Source organism: Phyllobates terribilis, unplaced genomic scaffold (genome assembly GCF_046119375.1).
Source record: "Phyllobates terribilis strain yellow unplaced genomic scaffold, ASM4611937v1 Scaffold_84__1_contigs__length_6523798, whole genome shotgun sequence".
NCBI classification, from domain to species: domain Eukaryota; kingdom Metazoa; phylum Chordata; class Amphibia; order Anura; family Dendrobatidae; genus Phyllobates; species Phyllobates terribilis.
The window spans coordinates 1,068,778-1,090,692 of NW_027362844.1; the positions used below are offsets into that span (position 1 = coordinate 1,068,778).

General features: G+C 44.9%; 10 non-coding genes across 10 annotated transcripts; all 10 read left to right on the forward strand.

Annotated features, from left to right (window-relative positions):
* The first annotated feature begins 147 nt into the window (after positions 1-147).
* On the forward strand, positions 148-338 carry LOC141197579 (U2 spliceosomal RNA). The gene has a single exon (XR_012269818.1). It is a non-coding gene; the product is annotated as a U2 spliceosomal RNA (small nuclear RNA).
* Positions 339-1,453: 1,115 nt separating this feature from the next.
* Positions 1,454-1,644, forward strand: LOC141197480 (U2 spliceosomal RNA). Its single transcript, XR_012269732.1, has one exon. It is a non-coding gene; the product is annotated as a U2 spliceosomal RNA (small nuclear RNA).
* A 1,115-nt stretch (positions 1,645-2,759) lies between these two features.
* Positions 2,760-2,950, forward strand: LOC141197327 (U2 spliceosomal RNA). The gene has a single exon (XR_012269582.1). It is a non-coding gene; the product is annotated as a U2 spliceosomal RNA (small nuclear RNA).
* Positions 2,951-4,065: 1,115 nt separating this feature from the next.
* LOC141197328 (U2 spliceosomal RNA) lies at positions 4,066-4,256 on the forward strand. The gene has a single exon (XR_012269583.1). It is a non-coding gene; the product is annotated as a U2 spliceosomal RNA (small nuclear RNA).
* A 5,689-nt stretch (positions 4,257-9,945) lies between these two features.
* LOC141197329 (U2 spliceosomal RNA) lies at positions 9,946-10,136 on the forward strand. The gene has a single exon (XR_012269584.1). It is a non-coding gene; the product is annotated as a U2 spliceosomal RNA (small nuclear RNA).
* Positions 10,137-11,251: 1,115 nt separating this feature from the next.
* Positions 11,252-11,442, forward strand: LOC141197330 (U2 spliceosomal RNA). The gene has a single exon (XR_012269585.1). It is a non-coding gene; the product is annotated as a U2 spliceosomal RNA (small nuclear RNA).
* A 1,115-nt stretch (positions 11,443-12,557) lies between these two features.
* LOC141197333 (U2 spliceosomal RNA) lies at positions 12,558-12,748 on the forward strand. The gene has a single exon (XR_012269587.1). It is a non-coding gene; the product is annotated as a U2 spliceosomal RNA (small nuclear RNA).
* Positions 12,749-18,818: 6,070 nt separating this feature from the next.
* On the forward strand, positions 18,819-19,010 carry LOC141197567 (U2 spliceosomal RNA). The gene has a single exon (XR_012269812.1). It is a non-coding gene; the product is annotated as a U2 spliceosomal RNA (small nuclear RNA).
* A 1,115-nt stretch (positions 19,011-20,125) lies between these two features.
* LOC141197334 (U2 spliceosomal RNA) lies at positions 20,126-20,316 on the forward strand. Its single transcript, XR_012269588.1, has one exon. It is a non-coding gene; the product is annotated as a U2 spliceosomal RNA (small nuclear RNA).
* Positions 20,317-21,431: 1,115 nt separating this feature from the next.
* Positions 21,432-21,622, forward strand: LOC141197335 (U2 spliceosomal RNA). The gene has a single exon (XR_012269589.1). It is a non-coding gene; the product is annotated as a U2 spliceosomal RNA (small nuclear RNA).
* The last annotated feature ends 293 nt before the right edge of the window (positions 21,623-21,915 follow it).

Below are 21,915 nucleotides of genomic sequence, written 5' to 3' on the forward strand. Positions count from 1 at the left end.
TATATTATGTGTCTGAGAGGAAATACTGGTTGTTGTTTTGTTTTTTTTGTATATGCATTAAATAATGTTTTTTTGTTTTAAAATGACACGATGATGGATTTGGTCCATCACCGTTTTCAGAAGTATGGAATCGAGATGGTACTTGTAATCTGAGTGTTATGGAAAAAAAAAAAAAAAAAAAAAAATCTGTTCTTATCAGTTTAATATCTGATACGTCCCCTATCTGGGGACCATATATTAAATGGATTTTTAGAACAGGGAGATGGAAAAAGAGCTTGCTCTGTCCACTCCACGCATTGACCTGGTATTGCAGTATCTCCAGGACCGGTGCACCCCTTCTTTAATGCAGTTTCTAAAATCAGAAAGAATTGAATTCAATGTTTTTTGTTCATTTTGCTTGTTTGTCGGATTTTGGGATGGACTCTTTGGCTTTGCTTTTCTTCTCCTCATTGGATTTTTCATGTTCAAAGTTGCAGAAGCCAGATTACAAGCTCATTTTGGTTCAACTTCAGCAACTGTGCATTGCATTGCCATGTAATGTGATGCAATGCTATCTTTCTAGCTCTCCCTTTTTACTTCCTTTTGGATAAACAGACATATTAGGCAAGCATTTTGGAGCTTTCACCTAAATAACTACAGGTGGTGAGATAAGCTGCACAATATAATTGACCTTTCAGTATATTGTTGCACACACACCATCTATTTAGCAAATGCCCTTGTTATCAACAGCAGCCTTTTAAACTCACCTGAGCTAACAGGTATGTGCGCTGGTTACTCTGCTGCGCTTAAAATTTCTTTTTTGGTTTGCTACAATGCCTTTTCTGAAACGTTGTCTCCTTCTGCTGGAACACTGACTTCTTTCATTTAATGCCTGCAGACTATAAAAGAGAACCCAACCCAAAAAGTTTGGTTGATTAGTCTGTGGCATTCTGTTAAACTGTTGCTTATGGCGGTCTCTGTGAGCTTCTCAGCGACATTCAGCCAGCCAGGTATCCTGCCTGCAGTAGATGGAATGTGGCAATGGAACGCTGGCTGCGCGTGTCATAATAGGCTCTGAGCCTTTATATACCTGTGCACAGCAGCAGCCACCTTCAGTCTGCTGCTGGACAGCCAGCAGCAGCAGCAGCAGGAGAGGTATGTAATCAGGAGCCCTCCTGCTAAGGGTAGACAGCTGCTCGTTCCACCCCACCCCCCGCCTTAATTGGTTCTCCTCCCTTCCAACGGTGTTGAGGCGGGTGGGAACAGCAGGGGGTGAAGGTGCTGTGTTTAAAGAGGTGGAGTTATGCAGATCTAAAACGCGTGGATTGCAGCAGCAGCAAGCCGAAAAGTGCAGGCATGTAAGGGATCTAGAGGTTGACAACATGTCTTCTTAACGGGAGTCCAGGAGCTCATCTCCACAAATGGACTTTTCAGGATCCTTGGGTGGCTCCGTAGTTTGAAACCAATTCTGGTTATCGCTTCTCGGCCTTTTGGCTAAGATCAAGTGTAGTATCTGTTCTTATCAGTTTAATATCTGATACGTCCCCTATCTGGGGACCATTTATTAAATGGATTTTTAGAACAGGGAGATGGAAAAAGAGCTTGCTCTGTCCACTCCACGCATTGACCTGGTATTGCAGTATCTCCAGGACCGGTGCACCCCTTCTTTAATGCAGTTTCTAAAATCAGAAAGAATTGAATTCAATGTTTTTTGTTCATTTTGCTTGTTTGTCGGATTTTGGGATGGACTCTTTGGCTTTGCTTTTCTTCTCCTCATTGGATTTTTCATGTTCAAAGTTGCAGAAGCCAGATTACAAGCTCATTTTGGTTCAACTTCAGCAACTGTGCATTGCATTGCCATGTAATGTGATGCAATGCTATCTTTCTAGCTCTCCCTTTTTACTTCCTTTTGGATAAACAGACATATTAGGCAAGCATTTTGGAGCTTTCACCTAAATAACTACAGGTGGTGAGATAAGCTGCACAATATAATTGACCTTTCAGTATATTGTTGCACACACACCATCTATTTAGCAAATGCCCTTGTTATCAACAGCAGCCTTTTAAACTCACCTGAGCTAACAGGTATGTGCGCTGGTTACTCTGCTGCGCTTAAAATTTCTTTTTTGGTTTGCTACAATGCCTTTTCTGAAACGTTGTCTCCTTCTGCTGGAACACTGACTTCTTTCATTTAATGCCTGCAGACTATAAAAGAGAACCCAACCCAAAAAGTTTGGTTGATTAGTCTGTGGCATTCTGTTAAACTGTTGCTTATGGCGGTCTCTGTGAGCTTCTCAGCGACATTCAGCCAGCCAGGTATCCTGCCTGCAGTAGATGGAATGTGGCAATGGAACGCTGGCTGCGCGTGTCATAATAGGCTCTGAGCCTTTATATACCTGTGCACAGCAGCAGCCACCTTCAGTCTGCTGCTGGACAGCCAGCAGCAGCAGCAGCAGGAGAGGTATGTAATCAGGAGCCCTCCTGCTAAGGGTAGACAGCTGCTCGTTCCACCCCACCCCCCGCCTTAATTGGTTCTCCTCCCTTCCAACGGTGTTGAGGCGGGTGGGAACAGCAGGGGGTGAAGGTGCTGTGTTTAAAGAGGTGGAGTTATGCAGATCTAAAACGCGTGGATTGCAGCAGCAGCAAGCCGAAAAGTGCAGGCATGTAAGGGATCTAGAGGTTGACAACATGTCTTCTTAACGGGAGTCCAGGAGCTCATCTCCACAAATGGACTTTTCAGGATCCTTGGGTGGCTCCGTAGTTTGAAACCAATTCTGGTTATCGCTTCTCGGCCTTTTGGCTAAGATCAAGTGTAGTATCTGTTCTTATCAGTTTAATATCTGATACGTCCCCTATCTGGGGACCATATATTAAATGGATTTTTAGAACAGGGAGATGGAAAAAGAGCTTGCTCTGTCCACTCCACGCATTGACCTGGTATTGCAGTATCTCCAGGACCGGTGCACCCCTTCTTTAATGCAGTTTCTAAAATCAGAAAGAATTGAATTCAATGTTTTTTGTTCATTTTGCTTGTTTGTCGGATTTTGGGATGGACTCTTTGGCTTTGCTTTTCTTCTCCTCATTGGATTTTTCATGTTCAAAGTTGCAGAAGCCAGATTACAAGCTCATTTTGGTTCAACTTCAGCAACTGTGCATTGCATTGCCATGTAATGTGATGCAATGCTATCTTTCTAGCTCTCCCTTTTTACTTCCTTTTGGATAAACAGACATATTAGGCAAGCATTTTGGAGCTTTCACCTAAATAACTACAGGTGGTGAGATAAGCTGCACAATATAATTGACCTTTCAGTATATTGTTGCACACACACCATCTATTTAGCAAATGCCCTTGTTATCAACAGCAGCCTTTTAAACTCACCTGAGCTAACAGGTATGTGCGCTGGTTACTCTGCTGCGCTTAAAATTTCTTTTTTGGTTTGCTACAATGCCTTTTCTGAAACGTTGTCTCCTTCTGCTGGAACACTGACTTCTTTCATTTAATGCCTGCAGACTATAAAAGAGAACCCAACCCAAAAAGTTTGGTTGATTAGTCTGTGGCATTCTGTTAAACTGTTGCTTATGGCGGTCTCTGTGAGCTTCTCAGCGACATTCAGCCAGCCAGGTATCCTGCCTGCAGTAGATGGAATGTGGCAATGGAACGCTGGCTGCGCGTGTCATAATAGGCTCTGAGCCTTTATATACCTGTGCACAGCAGCAGCCACCTTCAGTCTGCTGCTGGACAGCCAGCAGCAGCAGCAGCAGGAGAGGTATGTAATCAGGAGCCCTCCTGCTAAGGGTAGACAGCTGCTCGTTCCACCCCACCCCCCGCCTTAATTGGTTCTCCTCCCTTCCAACGGTGTTGAGGCGGGTGGGAACAGCAGGGGGTGAAGGTGCTGTGTTTAAAGAGGTGGAGTTATGCAGATCTAAAACGCGTGGATTGCAGCAGCAGCAAGCCGAAAAGTGCAGGCATGTAAGGGATCTAGAGGTTGACAACATGTCTTCTTAACGGGAGTCCAGGAGCTCATCTCCACAAATGGACTTTTCAGGATCCTTGGGTGGCTCCGTAGTTTGAAACCAATTCTGGTTATCGCTTCTCGGCCTTTTGGCTAAGATCAAGTGTAGTATCTGTTCTTATCAGTTTAATATCTGATACGTCCCCTATCTGGGGACCATATATTAAATGGATTTTTAGAACAGGGAGATGGAAAAAGAGCTTGCTCTGTCCACTCCACGCATTGACCTGGTATTGCAGTATCTCCAGGACCGGTGCACCCCTTCTTTAATGCAGTTTCTAAAATCAGAAAGAATTGAATTCAATGTTTTTTGTTCATTTTGCTTGTTTGTCGGATTTTGGGATGGACTCTTTGGCTTTGCTTTTCTTCTCCTCATTGGATTTTTCATGTTCAAAGTTGCAGAAGCCAGATTACAAGCTCATTTTGGTTCAACTTCAGCAACTGTGCATTGCATTGCCATGTAATGTGATGCAATGCTATCTTTCTAGCTCTCCCTTTTTACTTCCTTTTGGATAAACAGACATATTAGGCAAGCATTTTGGAGCTTTCACCTAAATAACTACAGGTGGTGAGATAAGCTGCACAATATAATTGACCTTTCAGTATATTGTTGCACACACACCATCTATTGTCACACTGTCACAGAATACTGGAGGTAGGGGGCCTAAGCTGACCCTAAGCTGGGGCCCTGACTAATCCCTCACCCTGGAGGTACTGTTAAAGGTACAGAGGTCCAGGCCGCCAGCGTAACCCCTACCTCCTGAGGATCCCTGCACCTAAGTAATCTAGTCCTGAGAAGGACCCCGATCACAACAATTGGGAACCAGAAATAATATGCCCACACACAGTATTTAGACGAACGAGACAGTACAAGGGAAAAACCAAAACCACCTTGCATACAACTTCTACACAACTACAACAGAGGGAACACCAACGGGAAAGGAGATAAATGATAAAGCGAGGAAAGGGAAAAAACACTTCCAAATACACTTATCTCAGCAACTCCAAACACCACGATCCGCTCTGTAAGTCTGAATGAAAAGCTTTCACCGACACCTCCCAAACAGACCTGCAGGAATATAAAGGAGTCTCACTAAAGAAGCACTGATTGCAGCTGGGCGAGGCTGGACCTCAGCTAGCCCAGAGAGAGAGAGAATTAACTCCTACACTGCCGAGAAAACACAAAGCACCAACAAGTCAGCTGCGAGAAGTCAGGCTGTGTACTCGTGACGATCTTCGTGGCAACACACCCGTGACAGTACCCCCCCTTCTACGAGGGGCCTCCGGACCCTCAGGGCCAGGTTTATCCGGGTGAGTCGTGTGGAAGGCTCGAACTAATCGGTCTGCGTTAATATCCGACGCAGGAACCCACATCCTCTCCTCAGGACCATACCCCTTCCAATGAACCAAGTACTGAAGGGACCGGCGATTAAAGCGTGAATCAATGACCCTCGATACCTGGAACTCCAAGTTACCATTGACAACCACAGGAGGGGGAGGTAAAGGTGACGGTACCACCGGCGCCACATACCTCTTAAGCAATGATCTGTGAAACACGTTGTGAATTTTAAACGTAGGGGGGAGGTCAAGACGGAATGCCACCGGATTAATAACAGAACTGATTCTGTACGGCCCGATGAACCTGGGACCCAGTTTCCAGGAGGGAACCTTAAGTTTAATATTCCTGGTAGACAACCATACCTGATCGTTCACACTTAGGTCCGGACCAGACACTCTCCTCCTATCAGCCATACGTTTGTATCGGTTCCCCATAGTATTCAGATTCTTCAGCACCCCTCTCCATACTGAAGCGAGAGATGAGGAAAATCGTTCCTCCTCCGGAACTCCCGAAGAGCCCCCCCTAGTGAAAGTACAAAACTGGGGGTGAAAACCATATGCCCCAAAAAACGGGGACTTACCAGTGGACTCGCTCCGCCTATTATTGAGAGCAAACTCTGCCAGAGGTAGGAAAGAAGCCCAGTCCTCCTGGTTCTCTGACACAAAACACCGAAGATATGTCTCCAAGCTCTGGTTCATACGTTCCGTCTGACCATTGGTCTGAGGATGAAAAGCCGACGAGAATGACAAATGCATCCCCCGCCGTGCACAAAACGCCCTCCAGAACTTGGACACAAACTGAGACCCCCGATCAGACACCACCTCGGAGGGTACCCCGTGAAGCCTCACAATCTCCCCAATGAACACCTGCGCAAGAGTTTTAGCATTAGGGAGAGCCGGAAGAGCGATGAAATGTGCCATCTTGCTGAACCTGTCCACTACAACGAGTATGACCGTTTTACCCGAAGACGGAGGGAGGTCCGTAATAAAGTCCATAGACAGATGAGTCCAAGGACGCTCCGGGATCTTCAAAGGTAAAAGGGCCCCAGACGGACGGGTATGTGAGGTCTTAGAGCGCGCACAAACCCCACAGGACGCGACAAAAGTTACCACCTCTTTATGTAAGTTAGGCCACCAAAACCGACGCGAGAGGAGATCCACAGTTGCTTTACTCCCCGGGTGTCCTGCAAAAACTGAGTTATGGTGTGCCTCGATCACCTTTTGTCGCAACTGATCTGGAACGAACAGTCTCCCCGGAGGTCCAACAGGGGCGTCCCCCTGAGCCTCCAATATCTCCTCCTCCAGCTCAGAGCATACTGCCGAAACCACCACCCCCTCCTGAAGAATAGGAATCGGGTCGTCCGTATTCCCGGCCCCAGGGAAACTACGAGATAAGGCATCCGCCTTTACATTTTTAGACCCAGGACGATATGTAACGACGAAATTAAACCTGGTAAAAAACAATGACCACCTAGCTTGTCTGGGATTCAGACGTTTAGCGGACTCCAGATATAGCAGGTTCTTATGATCGGTGATGACGGTGACCGGATGAACTGCCCCCTCCAAAATATGGCGCCACTCCTCAAAAGCTAACTTAATGGCCAAGAGTTCCCTATTGCCGACATCGTAATTCCTCTCAGCGGACGACAATTTTTTAGAGAAAAAGGCGCACGGATGCCACTTACCAGGGGACGAACCCTGTGACAATACTGCTCCCACCCCTACCTCGGAAGCGTCTACCTCTACAAAGAATGGCTGAGACGCATCAGGTTGAATGAGTATAGGTGCCGAGGCAAAACATTTTTTCAAGGAGGAGAATGCTTGACAAGCCTTGTCAGACCACCTAGAAAAATCCGTCCCCTTTTTAGTCATGTCTGTGAGAGGCTTAACCATGGACGAGAAATTACGAATGAACTTCCGGTAATAGTTAGCAAACCCCAGGAAACGTTGTAGTGCCTTAAGATTCTCCGGCCGATCCCACTCAAGAACTGCCCGCACTTTCCCAGGGTCCATACGAAAACCGGACGCTGAAACCAGGAAGCCTAAAAACTGGAGTTCCTGTACGGCGAACACACACTTTTCCCACTTGGCATACAGTTTATTATCCCGCAAGATCTGTAACACCTGTCTAACGTGCTCCTGATGAGACACCAGATCCGGCGAGTAAATTAAGATATCATCCAGATATATGACAACAAACTGTCCCACCAGGTGGCGAAAAATATCATTAACAAAGTGTTGAAACACCGCCGGGGCATTAGTCAGACCGAATGGCATGACAAGGTTCTCATAATGCCCCTCCGGAGTGTTAAAAGCCGTCTTCCACTCATCCCCCTCCTTCATCCTAATCAGATTGTACGCCCCCCTGAGATCCAACTTAGAGAACCATTTGGCGCCCACGATCTGATTAAAGAGATCGGGAATAAGTGGGAGCGGATACGGATCTCGGACCGTAATCCGATTAAGTTCACGGAAATCCAGGCAAGGGCGTAGGCCTCCATCTTTCTTCTTAACAAAGAAGAACCCCGCGGCCACCGGTGAAGATGAAGGTCTAATATGCCCCTTAGCCAGACTTTCAGAAATATAATCCTTCATGGCCTGCCTCTCAGGACCAGAAAGGTTATACAACCTAGCTTTAGGTAACTTGGCCTCAGGGAGCAGTTTTACAGAACAGTCATACTCGCGATGAGGAGGTAGTTCCTGACACCCATTCTCCGAGAATACATCCTCAAAGTCCGCCAGAAATGGAGGTAAGACCCAAGGAGTAACCGCACCGATGACCGTGTTCATGCAGTTTTTATTACAGAATTTACTCCATTGGCTGATCTCTCTGGTTTGCCAATTAATAACCGGGTTATGCTTAGCTAACCAAGGAAGGCCCAACACTATAGGAGTGGGAAGACCCTCCAACACGTAGCAAGACAACAGTTCTTTATGTATTGCCCCCACTTGAAGTTTTACGCCATGCACAGCTTGCAAAAATCTTCCCTGACCGAGAGGCCTGGCATCGAAAGTACAATTTGCATGCCTCCCGGAAAACAAAAAACTTGTCCCGCCCCCCAGTGAACCTGTCAGGGAGAGCTACTTTAGGTTCTGGTCCGGCTTGCTCCAGAGGATGCAAAACCTTGGACCTAACGTCCGCCAGCCCCATGGACAAACTCTGCAACTGCCGAGCTAGACCGGCTACTGGATCCATGGTAGCTGGAGAAAAACTAAGTTGGTCGGTGAAAATGTCACACTGTCACAGAATACTGGAGGTAGGGGGCCTAAGCTGACCCTAAGCTGGGGCCCTGACTAATCCCTCACCCTGGAGGTACTGTTAAAGGTACAGAGGTCCAGGCCGCCAGCGTAACCCCTACCTCCTGAGGATCCCTGCACCTAAGTAATCTAGTCCTGAGAAGGACCCCGATCACAACAATTGGGAACCAGAAATAATATGCCCACACACAGTATTTAGACGAACGAGACAGTACAAGGGAAAAACCAAAACCACCTTGCATACAACTTCTACACAACTACAACAGAGGGAACACCAACGGGAAAGGAGATAAATGATAAAGCGAGGAAAGGGAAAAAACACTTCCAAATACACTTATCTCAGCAACTCCAAACACCACGATCCGCTCTGTAAGTCTGAATGAAAAGCTTTCACCGACACCTCCCAAACAGACCTGCAGGAATATAAAGGAGTCTCACTAAAGAAGCATTGATTGCAGCTGGGCGAGGCTGGACCTCAGCTAGCCCAGAGAGAGAGAGAATTAACTCCTACACTGCCGAGAAAACACAAAGCACCAACAAGTCAGCTGCGAGAAGTCAGGCTGTGTACTCGTGACGATCTTCGTGGCAACACACCCGTGACATCTATTTAGCAAATGCCCTTGTTATCAACAGCAGCCTTTTAAACTCACCTGAGCTAACAGGTATGTGCGCTGGTTACTCTGCTGCGCTTAAAATTTCTTTTTTGGTTTGCTACAATGCCTTTTCTGAAACGTTGTCTCCTTCTGCTGGAACACTGACTTCTTTCATTTAATGCCTGCAGACTATAAAAGAGAACCCAACCCAAAAAGTTTGGTTGATTAGTCTGTGGCATTCTGTTAAACTGTTGCTTATGGCGGTCTCTGTGAGCTTCTCAGCGACATTCAGCCAGCCAGGTATCCTGCCTGCAGTAGATGGAATGTGGCAATGGAACGCTGGCTGCGCGTGTCATAATAGGCTCTGAGCCTTTATATACCTGTGCACAGCAGCAGCCACCTTCAGTCTGCTGCTGGACAGCCAGCAGCAGCAGCAGCAGGAGAGGTATGTAATCAGGAGCCCTCCTGCTAAGGGTAGACAGCTGCTCGTTCCACCCCACCCCCCGCCTTAATTGGTTCTCCTCCCTTCCAACGGTGTTGAGGCGGGTGGGAACAGCAGGGGGTGAAGGTGCTGTGTTTAAAGAGGTGGAGTTATGCAGATCTAAAACGCGTGGATTGCAGCAGCAGCAAGCCGAAAAGTGCAGGCATGTAAGGGATCTAGAGGTTGACAACATGTCTTCTTAACGGGAGTCCAGGAGCTCATCTCCACAAATGGACTTTTCAGGATCCTTGGGTGGCTCCGTAGTTTGAAACCAATTCTGGTTATCGCTTCTCGGCCTTTTGGCTAAGATCAAGTGTAGTATCTGTTCTTATCAGTTTAATATCTGATACGTCCCCTATCTGGGGACCATATATTAAATGGATTTTTAGAACAGGGAGATGGAAAAAGAGCTTGCTCTGTCCACTCCACGCATTGACCTGGTATTGCAGTATCTCCAGGACCGGTGCACCCCTTCTTTAATGCAGTTTCTAAAATCAGAAAGAATTGAATTCAATGTTTTTTGTTCATTTTGCTTGTTTGTCGGATTTTGGGATGGACTCTTTGGCTTTGCTTTTCTTCTCCTCATTGGATTTTTCATGTTCAAAGTTGCAGAAGCCAGATTACAAGCTCATTTTGGTTCAACTTCAGCAACTGTGCATTGCATTGCCATGTAATGTGATGCAATGCTATCTTTCTAGCTCTCCCTTTTTACTTCCTTTTGGATAAACAGACATATTAGGCAAGCATTTTGGAGCTTTCACCTAAATAACTACAGGTGGTGAGATAAGCTGCACAATATAATTGACCTTTCAGTATATTGTTGCACACACACCATCTATTTAGCAAATGCCCTTGTTATCAACAGCAGCCTTTTAAACTCACCTGAGCTAACAGGTATGTGCGCTGGTTACTCTGCTGCGCTTAAAATTTCTTTTTTGGTTTGCTACAATGCCTTTTCTGAAACGTTGTCTCCTTCTGCTGGAACACTGACTTCTTTCATTTAATGCCTGCAGACTATAAAAGAGAACCCAACCCAAAAAGTTTGGTTGATTAGTCTGTGGCATGCTGTTAAACTGTTGCTTATGGCGGTCTCTGTGAGCTTCTCAGCGACATTCAGCCAGCCAGGTATCCTGCCTGCAGTAGATGGAATGTGGCAATGGAACGCTGGCTGCGCGTGTCATAATAGGCTCTGAGCCTTTATATACCTGTGCACAGCAGCAGCCACCTTCAGTCTGCTGCTGGACAGCCAGCAGCAGCAGCAGCAGGAGAGGTATGTAATCAGGAGCCCTCCTGCTAAGGGTAGACAGCTGCTCGTTCCACCCCACCCCCCGCCTTAATTGGTTCTCCTCCCTTCCAACGGTGTTGAGGCGGGTGGGAACAGCAGGGGGTGAAGGTGCTGTGTTTAAAGAGGTGGAGTTATGCAGATCTAAAACGCGTGGATTGCAGCAGCAGCAAGCCGAAAAGTGCAGGCATGTAAGGGATCTAGAGGTTGACAACATGTCTTCTTAACGGGAGTCCAGGAGCTCATCTCCACAAATGGACTTTTCAGGATCCTTGGGTGGCTCCGTAGTTTGAAACCAATTCTGGTTATCGCTTCTCGGCCTTTTGGCTAAGATCAAGTGTAGTATCTGTTCTTATCAGTTTAATATCTGATACGTCCCCTATCTGGGGACCATATATTAAATGGATTTTTAGAACAGGGAGATGGAAAAAGAGCTTGCTCTGTCCACTCCACGCATTGACCTGGTATTGCAGTATCTCCAGGACCGGTGCACCCCTTCTTTAATGCAGTTTCTAAAATCAGAAAGAATTGAATTCAATGTTTTTTGTTCATTTTGCTTGTTTGTCGGATTTTGGGATGGACTCTTTGGCTTTGCTTTTCTTCTCCTCATTGGATTTTTCATGTTCAAAGTTGCAGAAGCCAGATTACAAGCTCATTTTGGTTCAACTTCAGCAACTGTGCATTGCATTGCCATGTAATGTGATGCAATGCTATCTTTCTAGCTCTCCCTTTTTACTTCCTTTTGGATAAACAGACATATTAGGCAAGCATTTTGGAGCTTTCACCTAAATAACTACAGGTGGTGAGATAAGCTGCACAATATAATTGACCTTTCAGTATATTGTTGCACACTCACCATCTATTTAGCAAATGCCCTTGTTATCAACAGCAGCCTTTTAAACTCACCTGAGCTAACAGGTATGTGCGCTGGTTACTCTGCTGCGCTTAAAATTTCTTTTTTGGTTTGCTACAATGCCTTTTCTGAAACATTGTCTCCTTCTGCTGGAACACTGACTTCTTTCATTTAATGCCTGCAGACTATAAAAGAGAACCCAACCCAAAAAGTTTGGTTGATTAGTCTGTGGCATTCTGTTAAACTGTTGCTTATGGCGGTCTCTGTGAGCTTCTCAGCGACATTCAGCCAGCCAGGTATCCTGCCTGCAGTAGATGGAATGTGGCAATGGAACGCTGGCTGCGCGTGTCATAATAGGCTCTGAGCCTTTATATACCTGTGCACAGCAGCAGCCACCTTCAGTCTGCTGCTGGACAGCCAGCAGCAGCAGCAGCAGGAGAGGTATGTAATCAGGAGCCCTCCTGCTAAGGGTAGACAGCTGCTCGTTCCACCCCACCCCCCGCCTTAATTGGTTCTCCTCCCTTCCAACGGTGTTGAGGCGGGTGGGAACAGCAGGGGGTGAAGGTGCTGTGTTTAAAGAGGTGGAGTTATGCAGATCTAAAACGCGTGGATTGCAGCAGCAGCAAGCCGAAAAGTGCAGGCATGTAAGGGATCTAGAGGTTGACAACATGTCTTCTTAACGGGAGTCCAGGAGCTCATCTCCACAAATGGACTTTTCAGGATCCTTGGGTGGCTCCGTAGTTTGAAACCAATTCTGGTTATCGCTTCTCGGCCTTTTGGCTAAGATCAAGTGTAGTATCTGTTCTTATCAGTTTAATATCTGATACGTCCCCTATCTGGGGACCATATATTAAATGGATTTTTAGAACAGGGAGATGGAAAAAGAGCTTGCTCTGTCCACTCCACGCATTGACCTGGTATTGCAGTATCTCCAGGACCGGTGCACCCCTTCTTTAATGCAGTTTCTAAAATCAGAAAGAATTGAATTCAATGTTTTTTGTTCATTTTGCTTGTTTGTCGGATTTTGGGATGGACTCTTTGGCTTTGCTTTTCTTCTCCTCATTGGATTTTTCATGTTCAAAGTTGCAGAAGCCAGATTACAAGCTCATTTTGGTTCAACTTCAGCAACTGTGCATTGCATTGCCATGTAATGTGATGCAATGCTATCTTTCTAGCTCTCCCTTTTTACTTCCTTTTGGATAAACAGACATATTAGGCAAGCATTTTGGAGCTTTCACCTAAATAACTACAGGTGGTGAGATAAGCTGCACAATATAATTGACCTTTCAGTATATTGTTGCACACACACCATCTATTTAGCAAATGCCCTTGTTATCAACAGCAGCCTTTTAAACTCACCTGAGCTAACAGGTATGTGCGCTGGTTACTCTGCTGCGCTTAAAATTTCTTTTTTGGTTTGCTACAATGCCTTTTCTGAAACGTTGTCTCCTTCTGCTGGAACACTGACTTCTTTCATTTAATGCCTGCAGACTATAAAAGAGAACCCAACCCAAAAAGTTTGGTTGATTAGTCTGTGGCATTCTGTTAAACTGTTGCTTATGGCGGTCTCTGTGAGCTTCTCAGCGACATTCAGCCAGCCAGGTATCCTGCCTGCAGTAGATGGAATGTGGCAATGGAACGCTGGCTGCGCGTGTCATAATAGGCTCTGAGCCTTTATATACCTGTGCACAGCAGCAGCCACCTTCAGTCTGCTGCTGGACAGCCAGCAGCAGCAGCAGCAGGAGAGGTATGTAATCAGGAGCCCTCCTGCTAAGGGTAGACAGCTGCTCGTTCCACCCCACCCCCCGCCTTAATTGGTTCTCCTCCCTTCCAACGGTGTTGAGGCGGGTGGGAACAGCAGGGGGTGAAGGTGCTGTGTTTAAAGAGGTGGAGTTATGCAGATCTAAAACGCGTGGATTGCAGCAGCAGCAAGCCGAAAAGTGCAGGCATGTAAGGGATCTAGAGGTTGACAACATGTCTTCTTAACGGGAGTCCAGGAGCTCATCTCCACAAATGGACTTTTCAGGATCCTTGGGTGGCTCCGTAGTTTGAAACCAATTCTGGTTATCGCTTCTCGGCCTTTTGGCAAGATCAGTGGTGGTTTTCTGCTGCTGGTGTTGTTTGGAGGGCAGTTGTGACTGGGGTTCCCCCTTGTGGGGCCCTAGTGTGCGATTGAGCGGCGATTGTGTTTATCTGCTGTAAAAATGGTGGAGAAAACACGTGGATTAGAGGACTCGGTCTGTCTGAAGGTGGCTGCAGGTCATGAAGGAGAAATCGGTTTGGACCAAGTTTGCGTTGATGTCTTGAAGAACATTAATGGCTTGAAGGTAACGGATGTATTGGCACTGCAGGATTTTCAGAAACAAGGAATTTATGATATCACTTTTGTTTCTTTGAGTATTTGCCAGAGAGTCTACATGGAGTTGGTACGAATGAAGGAAGAAAAGGAATTGAAATGCCTAGAGTTTATTGCACTGGAACCTCTGTTCCAGCAGACATATAAGTATGTGGTTGTGCACATGTATAACCCTAAAGTTCCGGATGAGACTGTTTCCAATTTTTTAGCTCGGTATTGTAGTGAGGTTAAATTTTTGGGAAGAATGAAGAACAAATACAATTATCTAAATGGCAAGAGGAGATATGTTGTAAAACTGAGACCGGATGATAGAGCTATTGGGGGTGCCAAGAGCATTCCTGGACAGTTTTCTATCGGAGGAGAAAGGGGATTTTGTTTTTATAATGGACAGATGGAATATTGTAGGAAGTGTCATGAGTTTGGACATGTTCAGAAAGATTGTCCAGTGCAAGGTGATGTTTGTAGAGGTTGTGGGAAATCTGGGCATGTTGCAAGTGGTTGCCCAATGAATAAGGTGTGTGATTTATGTGGACATGCAGATCACCTTGCAAGGAAATGTAGATTGTGGGCTCAGATTCCTAGGTCACAGGTGGACGCTGAAGAGAGGCAGAAGAAGACTCGGCAGGAAAGTGGGGAGGAGGGCGAAGGCTCAGACTCAGAGGGGGAAAGCCAAAAACAAGATGGTGGTAGGGGAAGAGACCATGCGGTGCCCAAGATGGAGGAAAAGGGGCGGAGCCAGAAGAAAGTTGGTTTGAGGGAGGGGCTGGAAGTAATAAACAAAGTAGCTGATGTGCATGGCCCGGGTGATGGGATGGATTTGTCTAATATGGCGGAGTCAGTGAATCCTGTTTTGGGAAGAGATGGGGGTGAGGAAATGGAGGTTTTGGAGGAGGAGGATTCTGATTCGGATGGAACTATAACCCCTCAGCAGCGTGATAGGGTTAACAGTGATTGGAGTGAAAATGAGGAGGAAGATGATGGCAAGGAGGAGAGTTATGCCTCCGTGATTAAAAGAAGTAAGGTGGAGGGGTGTTGGTCTGGGGGGCAGGAAGATCCAGTCTCCCTAAGACCAGGTTATTCTAACAGGGACTCGAGTTCTGAGTCGCCTGATATACGTAGAAAAGTGGGTGGCAGGAGTGGGTTTTCTCCTGGTTCATGATGGATCGGGTATGGTGGAGATTTTTTCCTGTTGTTATGATGGCGTTGTGTGTTGCTTCTCTGAATGTACGAGGGATTGGTTCTGCTTGTAGGAGAGCAGGGATACTGGAGTACATTGAGAGTGTGAATGCAGATATTGTCTGTCTGCAGGAATGTGTAATTAAATCTGCCCCGCATGAGAGTGAGTGGAATAAGGGGCAATCTTTTTGGTCCCCATGCTCAGAAAACAGGAATGAAGGGGTGGGCATTTTACTGTGTAATTCCAGTCTAAAGGTTTTAGAGTTTAAAGTAATCATACCTGGGAGATGTTTGTTTTTATTAGTGGATTTTTTAGGTCAGCGGGTACGGGTTTTTAATGTTTATGCCCCTGCTGATAAACAAGCAAGAGTTGGGTTTTTGGAGTCTCTAAAGTTGTTTTTACCAGGCAGAGACTTCACTATAGTGGCTGGAGATTTTAATTGTGTCAGATCCGCAAAAGATCGTAAGAGCTCTACGGAAGGTAGGACTGATGTTACGTCTAATATTTTAAATCAGATTGTGCAGGATTTACGCTACACGGATGCTGGTCTGATGGTTGGGCCAAGTGATAAGTTCACATACATATCAGACAGTGGACGTAGTGTTTCCCGAATTGACTATGTTTTTATGTCTGAAGGGATTAAGGTGGCCAAGTGCAACCACGTGATGACGACTTTTTCTGACCACAAGATGATAGTGGTAGATCTGTGTATAGCTGAGTCCCTGGCTTTTGGAAAGGGACTCTGGAAGCTGAACGTAAGCCTGCTGGAAGAGGAGAGTGTTAAGGTTGGTTTTAATAAAGTGTTTTTGTCTTGTGTGTCTGAACAGCACCTTTTTAAAGATTTGCTAGAGTGGTGGGACTGGGCTAAGGAGAAATTTGCATGTTATTTTAAAGGGGTGTGTTTTAGGAGAGCGAAAGCCAAAAGGGATCATGATGCTGCTGTTATTTCAAAATTGGAAGTACTCCATAAGTTTAAGAGAGCGGGGATGGAGGTGGATAAAGAGATTGCAGATTTGAAGGACGAACTGAAGAAGATACTTATTGAAAAAGGGAAGACTATTATGTTTAAGGCAAAAATAAAGCACATGGAGGAAAATGAGCAATGTTCGAGATACTTTTTTAAAAAATGTTTTAAACCTAAAGGGGTTTTTAAGTTTGTTTTTTCTCCTGCAGGGGAGGTATCTGGGGATGAGATGATTGGCAGTATTCTTTCCTTTTATGAAACACTCTTCTCTAACGATAGTAGAGCCAGTGATGCGGAAATTAATGATTATTGCAAAGTATTAACTAATAATATTCCTGAGGAGAAAATTGGGTTTTTAAGTGAGGAGGTTGGGAAAGATGAAATTAGACGGGCAGTGGATGGCTTGGCGAAAGGCAAGACGCCAGGCTGTGATGGTCTTCCTGCTGAATTTTATGTTAGATTTTGGGATATTATAGGTGTGGAGTTTTCCCGGGTGGTGCAATATGGTTTTACTCATGGGATTTTATCGGTTTCTATGCGTAGGGGGATTGTTACGCTGATTCATAAGAAAGGGGACATGAGGGATATTAAAAATTGGAGGCCCATAACATTGTTAAACAGTGATTACAAAATTATTTCTAAAATTGTGGCTGGTAGACTGGCAGATGTGATAGGTGATATGGTGGGGGAGTATCAGGCATGTGCAGTGCCTGGTAGGAAAATTTCAGATAATTTGCTGCTTCTAAGAGACTTAATTTATCAGGCTAATTTGAATAAGAATGCTCTTTTGTTACAGTCGGTGGACCTGGAGAAAGCCTTTGATAAAATATCACATAGATTTTTGTTCTCTGCTTTAAGTCACCTTGGTGTTCCGGATAAATTATTGATGGTCATTAAGAGTTTTTATTGTGGGGTCAGTAGCCAGATTTTAGTTAATGGGCATGTGAGTTCCAGTTTTAATATTTTATCGGGAGTTAGGCAGGGTTGTCCCCTGTCACCAATTCTTTTTATCTGTGTGGTGGAGGCCCTTTTAAAAAGTGTGCAAGTTGACAAGTGTGTGGCTGGTGTTTTTATTCCTGGGGGATCCGGGGGTCCAGTCAAGTCTTTAAGTTATATGGATGATATTGTTTTTACTTGTGGTTCACAGGCGGATCTCAATAGAGTGAATTTGCACGTAAGGATTTTTTGTTGTGTGGCTGGTATGGCGGTGAATTGGGGAAAGTGCCAGCTTTGTAACTTTGGGAGGCAGGTTGAGGTTAACGTGGCAGGAGTGGAGAGTAGGGAGGAAATTGAGGTTCTTGGTGTCATCTTTGAGAAGGAACTGAAAGGGAAAAGCAGCCTGAAGATTCTAGAAGACAAAATGGATCAGAAGTTGAACTTTTGGAAACTAAGGAACCTGTCGCTGAGAGGGAAAGTGCTGGTAATCAAGTCTGTGATTCTCCCGCTTCTGCTGTACACTGCTTTGATTTTCCCACCTGCTGTGCTTTGGACAAAGAGAGTGACAAGGAAACTGTTTGTGTTTTTTTGGGGATCCAAAATGGAGAAACTAAGAAGAGGAATGGTTATGTGTTCTGTGGAAAATGGGGGTTGTGATTTTCCTAACATTGACTTATTTTTAAGAATGCATTATTTTTTGAACATTTATAAATTATCCCAGTGCAATAACAGGACTGCGGACATGTGCAAATATTTAGCAGGACGGCTTTTCCAGAAATGGAGCTGGTGTGAGAAGGATTTAAGAAAACCAGTTTCGTTTGTGATACCGTTTTTTTATGTGGTGCTTAGGTCCTTCTATGATCAAAATGGGATAAGCTCCATGGTTAGACCGGACAAAAAACTGATTGTCTCAGGTATTAAGAAGAAGGAGATGTTATGTGATGTGCCGTTTTGTAATAATGCACAGTCTGGACAGGTGTGGAAGCTTTTTTTCATGCGTGGAATCAGCAACAGACAGAAGGATGTAACCTGGATGGCGTTGCATGGATGCTTGCCAACAAGAGCTTTTTTGAATGACCGGGGGATAAAGGTTCAAGAACTATGTCCTAGGGAAGGTTGCAATAAGGTGGAAACAATACAGCATATTTTTTGGGACTGTTTTTTTGCTAAAAAAGTTTTTACCTTGTTGTCACGTATGTTTGTTGCTTTAGTTGGTTTTCATTGTTTCGATTTTGAAAGGATTTTAATAGGTCAAGATTTTAAGTACTCGCAAAGGAAGCGGGCAAGCTGGATTATTTTTGTCATATATAAAGAGGTTTTATGGGACGTTCGGAATTTGGTGATTTTTAAAAAGATTGTTTTTTCCCCCATGGAATGCAGAAAGATTTTTCTTGCTAGACTGTTTTATGCCTATTTATTGGATAAAAAGAAGTATGGTGAGACAGAAGCAGAGGCACTCTGGAACTTTTCACATTGGACTTCTTACAGTAAGTAACAGTTAATTGCAGGGTTGTGTTTTTTGGGATTTTGTTTTTGTTTTTCCGAATGATGATTTGAGAACCCGTTATGTGAATATGCGCTATGATGCATAAATTAATGTGGGTCTTAATCTGAGGAAAAAAAAAAATCTGTTCTTATCAGTTTAATATCTGATACGTCCCCTATCTGGGGACCATATATTAAATGGATTTTTAGAACAGGGAGATGGAAAAAGAGCTTGCTCTGTCCACTCCACGCATTGACCTGGTATTGCAGTATCTCCAGGACCGGTGCACCCCTTCTTTAATGCAGTTTCTAAAATCAGAAAGAATTGAATTCAATGTTTTTTGTTCATTTTGCTTGTTTGTCGGATTTTGGGATGGACTCTTTGGCTTTGCTTTTCTTCTCCTCATTGGATTTTTCATGTTCAAAGTTGCAGAAGCCAGATTACAAGCTCATTTTGGTTCAACTTCAGCAACTGTGCATTGCATTGCCATGTAATGTGATGCAATGCTATCTTTCTAGCTCTCCCTTTTTACTTCCTTTTGGATAAACAGACATATTAGGCAAGCATTTTGGAGCTTTCACCTAAATAACTACAGGTGGTTAGATAAGCTGCACAATATAATTGACCTTTCAGTATATTGTTGCACACACACCATCTATTTAGCAAATGCCCTTGTTATCAACAGCAGCCTTTTAAACTCACCTGAGCTAACAGGTATGTGCGCTGGTTACTCTGCTGCGCTTAAAATTTCTTTTTTGGTTTGCTACAATGCCTTTTCTGAAACGTTGTCTCCTTCTGCTGGAACACTGACTTCTTTCATTTAATGCCTGCAGACTATAAAAGAGAACCCAACCCAAAAAGTTTGGTTGATTAGTCTGTGGCATTCTGTTAAACTGTTGCTTATGGCGGTCTCTGTGAGCTTCTCAGCGACATTCAGCCAGCCATGTATCCTGCCTGCAGTAGATGGAATGTGGCAATGGAACGCTGGCTGCGCGTGTCATAATAGGCTCTGAGCCTTTATATACCTGTGCACAGCAGCAGCCACCTTCAGTCTGCTGCTGGACAGCCAGCAGCAGCAGCAGCAGGAGAGGTATGTAATCAGGAGCCCTCCTGCTAAGGGTAGACAGCTGCTCATTCCACCCCACCCCCCGCCTTAATTGGTTCTCCTCCCTTCCAACGGTGTTGAGGCGGGTGGGAACAGCAGGGGGTGAAGGTGCTGTGTTTAAAGAGGTGGAGTTATGCAGATCTAAAACGCGTGGATTGCAGCAGCAGCAAGCCGAAAAGTGCAGGCATGTAAGGGATCTAGAGGTTGACAACATGTCTTCTTAACGGGAGTCCAGGAGCTCATCTCCACAAATGGACTTTTCAGGATCCTTGGGTGGCTCCGTAGTTTGAAACCAATTCTGGTTATCGCTTCTCGGCCTTTTGGCTAAGATCAAGTGTAGTATCTGTTCTTATCAGTTTAATATCTGATACGTCCCCTATCTGGGGACCATATATTAAATGGATTTTTAGAACAGGGAGATGGAAAAAGAGCTTGCTCTGTCCACTCCACGCATTGACCTGGTATTGCAGTATCTCCAGGACCGGTGCACCCCTTCTTTAATGCAGTTTCTAAAATCAGAAAGAATTGAATTCAATGTTTTTTGTTCATTTTGCTTGTTTGTCGGATTTTGGGATGGACTCTTTGGCTTTGCTTTTCTTCTCCTCATTGGATTTTTCATGTTCAAAGTTGCAGAAGCCAGATTACAAGCTCATTTTGGTTCAACTTCAGCAACTGTGCATTGCATTGCCATGTAATGTGATGCAATGCTATCTTTCTAGCTCTCCCTTTTTACTTCCTTTTGGATAAACAGACATATTAGGCAAGCATTTTGGAGCTTTCACCTAAATAACTACAGGTGGTGAGATAAGCTGCACAATATAATTGACCTTTCAGTATATTGTTGCACACACACCATCTATTTAGCAAATGCCCTTGTTATCAACAGCAGCCTTTTAAACTCACCTGAGCTAACAGGTATGTGCGCTGGTTACTCTGCTGCGCTTAAAATTTCTTTTTTGGTTTGCTACAATGCCTTTTCTGAAACGTTGTCTCCTTCTGCTGGAACACTGACTTCTTTCATTTAATGCCTGCAGACTATAAAAGAGAACCCAACCCAAAAAGTTTGGTTGATTAGTCTGTGGCATTCTGTTAAACTGTTGCTTATGGCGGTCTCTGTGAGCTTCTCAGCGACATTCAGCCAGCCAGGTATCCTGCCTGCAGTAGATGGAATGTGGCAATGGAACGCTGGCTGCGCGTGTCATAATAGGCTCTGAGCCTTTATATACCTGTGCACAGCAGCAGCCACCTTCAGTCTGCTGCTGGACAGCCAGCAGCAGCAGCAGCAGGAGAGGTATGTAATCAGGAGCCCTCCTGCTAAGGGTAGACAGCTGCTCGTTCCACCCCACCCCCCGCCTTAATTGGTTCTCCTCCCTTCCAACGGTGTTGAGGCGGGTGGGAACAGCAGGGGGTGAAGGTGCTGTGTTTAAAGAGGTGGAGTTATGCAGATCTAAAACGCGTGGATTGCAGCAGCAGCAAGCCGAAAAGTGCAGGCATGTAAGGGATCTAGAGGTTGACAACATGTCTTCTTAACGGGAGTCCAGGAGCTCATCTCCACAAATGGACTTTTCAGGATCCTTGGGTGGCTCCGTAGTTTGAAACCAATTCTGGTTATCGCTTCTCGGCCTTTTGGCTAAGATCAAGTGTAGTATCTGTTCTTATCAGTTTAATATCTGATACGTCCCCTATCTGGGGACCATATATTAAATGGATTTTTAGAACAGGGAGATGGAAAAAGAGCTTGCTCTGTCCACTCCACGCATTGACCTGGTATTGCAGTATCTCCAGGACCGGTGCACCCCTTCTTTAATGCAGTTTCTAAAATCAGAAAGAATTGAATTCAATGTTTTTTGTTCATTTTGCTTGTTTGTCGGATTTTGGGATGGACTCTTTGGCTTTGCTTTTCTTCTCCTCATTGGATTTTTCATGTTCAAAGTTGCAGAAGCCAGATTACAAGCTCATTTTGGTTCAACTTCAGCAACTGTGCATTGCATTGCCATGTAATGTGATGCAATGCTATCTTTCTAGCTCTCCCTTTTTACTTCCTTTTGGATAAACAGACATATTAGGCAAGCATTTTGGAGCTTTCACCTAAAT